This window comes from Hippopotamus amphibius, chromosome 8, assembly GCF_030028045.1.
Source record: "Hippopotamus amphibius kiboko isolate mHipAmp2 chromosome 8, mHipAmp2.hap2, whole genome shotgun sequence".
In the NCBI taxonomy this organism is placed as follows: domain Eukaryota; kingdom Metazoa; phylum Chordata; class Mammalia; order Artiodactyla; family Hippopotamidae; genus Hippopotamus; species Hippopotamus amphibius.
This window is the reverse complement of record NC_080193.1, coordinates 144,040,357-144,045,120: the sequence shown is the minus strand read 5'-3', so window position 1 is coordinate 144,045,120 and position 4,764 is coordinate 144,040,357. Positions and strand designations below refer to the sequence as shown.

General features: G+C 42.6%; 1 pseudogene; it reads right to left on the bottom strand.

Moving 5' to 3' along the window:
- Nucleotides 1-3,018: 3,018 nt before the first annotated feature.
- LOC130859261 (small ubiquitin-related modifier 2-like) lies at nt 3,019-3,703 on the bottom strand (annotated as a pseudogene).
- Nucleotides 3,704-4,764: the final 1,061 nt, after the last annotated feature.

The window sequence follows — 4,764 nt, the reverse complement described above, 5'->3', positions numbered from 1 at the left end:
AACTCACTTATTCGTTCTTCTGCCTCAGTCATTCTGCTGGTTATAGCATCTAGAGTATTTTTAATTTCAGTTATTTTGTTATCCATTGCTGTTTGTTTTTCTGAATTCTTATGAACTGTTTCTTGTACTTTCTCTATTTTGTTATCGAGATTTTGTATCATTTTTACTATCATTACTCTAAATTCTTTTTCAGGCATTTTTCCTATTTTCTCCTCATTTATTTGGTCTTGTGGGTTTTTTTCCTGCTCCTTTGCCTGCATGGTGTTTCTTTGTTTTCTCATGGTTGTCCAAACTTTTGGGGTTGCTTGTCCTGGCGTTAGAGGTGTTTATAGAAGACTGTCCAAGCCTCAGACTAATGTCCAAGTATTGGATTAAACAAATATTAAGTCTAGGAAACACATACATGTATAAGACTCACAATGACTGAATCCATTAGGACATAAGGCTCTAGAAAGACCTGACAGAACCCCAGTGTGCTATCAGATATTCAAAGAGAAACCCAACAGAAATTGACAACTGAAACAGAACAAATCAGAGACAAAAGCAAAAGCAAACAAACAAACAAATAACACCTTACACATACAAACATTAATCCAGGGAGATTTTGTAAGCTAGGATCAAATATAGAAAAGAGCCGGAGTACCACCAGAGAGAATGGAGATTCTCAGAATGTAATTAGACAACTGTACTAAGAACTAAGATAAAGACAAAAGCCTAATATTAAATACCAAGGCAGTGAGTCATCTGGAGAATAGAGCAAGGAGTCTGAGCAGATCGATAGTGTTGCTTATAAGTATGTTAAGATAAAATAAAGTTAAAAAGGCTGGAAGAAAGGGGAACAGAAGAGCATAATGTGGTTGGAAATATGCGAATAAAAAGAAAGGAATAGAAATGTATAAAAGATAGGGATGAAAGGAAAGTATGAGAGATATATTGTCCGTACTACCAAAAACTTAGCTAGATATAGAAGTATATAAAAAGGCAAAAAAAAAAAAAAGAATAAAAAATATTAAAAAATTATGTTATAAAACTTGTAGATCCCTTAGGGCTAAGATCGTATTTAATAAAGAAAAAAACAAAAAGAGGGAGAGAAAAAGAAAAAAAAAAAAAAAACCAGAACTGATCCCAGAATGGACCAGTTCAATAGGTATTGATACTACTATTTCTGTTTCCTTAGCGTCTCAGCTGTAAGTGTCCTTCTTGCCTTGGGTTTTTTGCATTATTCTGTGACCAGCAGAGGTTCCTTTATTGTTCGTCTGTAAGCGTTGGTGTGTGGGGAGGGAGATGGTACAATAGTGGCTCCTTCTGGGAGTGAGTGAGCAGTGGCGCACTGTTGTTTCAGTCGGGCTTGGAGGTGCCTGTTGCAGAGGGACGCTGGTGGCTCAGGCATAAACAGAGTCTTAGAGTTGGGCCTCTCTCGGGGTTTTTTTTTTGTTGCTGTTGTTGTTGTTGTTTTTTTCTCTCGGCAGCCTCCCTGCTGCTGGCGTTGCAAGGGGTTTTAATCTAGCCCCGCCCGAGCGCCTGAGGGAGCTTGTTCTCCCTGAGCGCCTTAGGTGGCCCACGGGCGTCTCTCCACTGCCTGTTGCAGAGGCGTGGAAAGAGAGAGAGAGGCTACGCGAGGGGCTCCTCCCCCCCCCCCCCCCCCCCCCCCCCCCCGCCCGGGAGCCTGCAGCCTCCGGGAGCCTGCAGCCTCCAGCCGCCATCATGGCCGGGCAGCTCTCAGGGACGGGCACTCCTCTCCGTGGACCTCCTCCCTCCTGTCCTCTCGGTCTGTCACCCTATCGGCAACAATGTTTCTCACCCTGAACCAGCTCTCCGGTTCCCACGCTCCCGCTCCCGGACCCTCCGTTCAGCCGCAGATCGACGTCTCGGTCCGGGAACGCTGAGCTGCGCTGCGGCCCCTCCGTATGTTTCTCACTCCCTCCCGTCTGCCACAGCTCCGCCGCTTCACCCTCTTTGAGCCCTCGTAGATGCCTCCCTACCGGCTATGTCGGGCTCCCTGCAGCCCTTTCTGGTGTCCGAGGCCGTCTGCTGGTGTTCAGCTGGTTCTCTGTGGGAATGACTGCGTCCTTCCGTGCATTCCCAATGCATCTGTGGAGAGGGATGCACTCCACGTCCCTCTACTTCGCCGCCATCTTTTCTCTCCCTATTTTTTTATATTTATTTATTTGTTTATTTTTGGCTGTGCTGGGTCTTCATTGCTGTGAGTGGGCTTTTCTCTAGTTGCAGCAGCAGGGACTGCTCTCTGTTGCGGGCTTCTCATTGCAATGGCTTCTCTTGCTGCAGAGCATGAGCTCTAGGTGCGCGGGCTTCAGTAGTTGCGGCACGTGGGCTCAGTAGTTGCGGCGCACAGGCTTAGTTGCTCCGCAGCATGTGGGATCTTCCTGGACCAGGGCTCGAACCCATGTCCCTGCATTGGCAAACTGATTCTTAACCACTGCGCCAACCTGGGGAGTTCCAGCCCCTGTATTTTGTTTTGTTTTTGTTTTCTTTCATTTTAAACAAGAAGTTTATTTAAACAGCAAGACACTTGACTTGAAGGGAAAACTATCTAGGATTCATTTCTTTTAGAGAAATTTATCCCTACTTAAAGACAGATTGCCCTACATGTAACAGCTACGTGCAAAAAAGTTATAAAATTGTCCTTGGTTTTACAATGATAAATGAAAAACATTAAAATTCTCCAATCGAACAAGGTATGCAAGAATTTTTATGTTGTTCTTTTTTTGTTAAACAGTGAGAGCAAAGTAGGTTACTGGAATATAAAGATAAGAGCTGATGAGCATGCCACTAATGGAGAAAAGGGGGTATTGTCACAGAACCAGTATTTTTCCCCATTCCATCTCCATTTGATGTCGATCAAAATACCATTGGCCATTTATTTTAAAAAAATGCAATATGCTTGTTCACACACACCAGTTACTTTATGTGCGATAAAGGAATGGGGAAGGGGAAAATGAAAGAATAGAGAAACTATACTGCAGTAGTCAGGATGTGATGGAACCGAGTTGCGGTTTTCTAATTGAGAACCTCTTCTTGGTCTGGAGGAACAGAATTCTGGAGTAAAGTAGCACGTTCCCTTTTAAGTAGACCTCCTGTCTGCTGCTGGAACACATCAATTGTATCTTCTTCCTCCATTTCCAACTGTGCAGGTGTGTCTGTTTCATTGATTGTCTGCCTGTCAGATCGGAATCTGTTCTGCCTCATTGACAATAGGCTTTCATTAGTTTCCTAAGTAGTGTATGCCTCTTAATATTAAACTGCACCACAGAACCATCCTGCCCTGCCACCTTTGAATTAATATGATCGTTGTTCTCAGTCTTGACTCCTTCCTTGGGCTTTTCGTCGGTTGTGGCAAGCGCTGGAGTCTCCTCAGCTGCCGCTTCACAAAAGAGGTACCAGGTCCGCACGAATGAGCACACAAGCAGCACCAGGAGTGGCAGAAGAAGCCCAGCCCCTGTGTTTTGATGCTAGTCATGGGAGGAATCAGGTCTCTTTTCTTCTCAAGAAGAGCAGCTCCACTGATCTCCGATCTGTTCAATTTAGAAAGAAACCAATGACTCCTAAGTGAATCACTCTGGTTCCATTTGCCATACTTCAGTGTCTCTTCCCTAACCTTTAAAAGGCTTCAGCCTTTGTAATTATCCTATAATTATCCTTTTCATTATCACTGTAAAGCCAGATTACCCCAGAACTCTGACATTGCATTGCATTATTTGCCAATGGACAGGAATTCTGAACTATTGAATTCTTTTTTTTCTTTAAGAATTTTTATTGAGATACAATTGACGTATAATAAACTGCATATATTTAAAGTGTACAATTTGATAATTTTCTTCTTATTAGTAATGTATATATGGCAATCCCAATCTTCCAATTTCCCAGTTCATTCCCCCCCGCCCCCCCCCCCCCCCCACTTTCCCCACTTGGTGTCCATATGTTTGTTCTCTACATGTGTGCCTACTTCTGCCTTGCAAACCAGTTGATTTGTACCATTTTTCTGTCTTCTGCATATATGTGTTAATATACGATATTTGTTTTTCTCTTTCTGACTCACTTCACTCTGTATGACAGTCTCTAGGTCCATCCATGTCTCTACAAATGTCCCAATTTCGTTCCTTTTTACAACTAAGTAATATTCCATTGTGTATATGTACCACATCTTCTTTATCCATTCATCTGTTGATGGACAGTTAGGTTGCTTCCATGTCCTGGCTATTGTAAATAGTGCTGCAATGAACATTGGAGTGCATGTGTCTTTTTGAATTATGGTGTTCTCTGGATATATGCCCAGGAGTGGGATTGCTGGGTCATATGGTAACTCTATTTTTAGTTTTTTGAGGAACCTCCATACTGTTCTCCATAGTGGCTGTATCATTTTGCATTCCCACCAACAGTGTAAGAACGTTCCCTTTTCTCCACACCCTCTCAAGCATTTTCTGTTTGTAGATTTTCTGATGATGGCCATTCTAACTGGTGTGAGGTGATATCTCATTGTAGTTTTGATTTGCATTTCTCTAATAATTAGTGATGTTGAGCAGCTTTTCATGTGCCTCTTGGCCATCTGTATGTCTTCTTTGGAGAAATGCCTATTTAGGTCTTCTGCCCATTTTATTATTGGGTTATTTTTTTGATATTGAGCTGGATGAACTGTTTATATATTTTGGAGATTAATCCTTTGTTTGTTGATTCATTTGCAAATATTTTCTCGCATTCTGAGGGTTGTATTTTCATCTTGCTTATAGTTTCCTTTGCTGTGCAGAA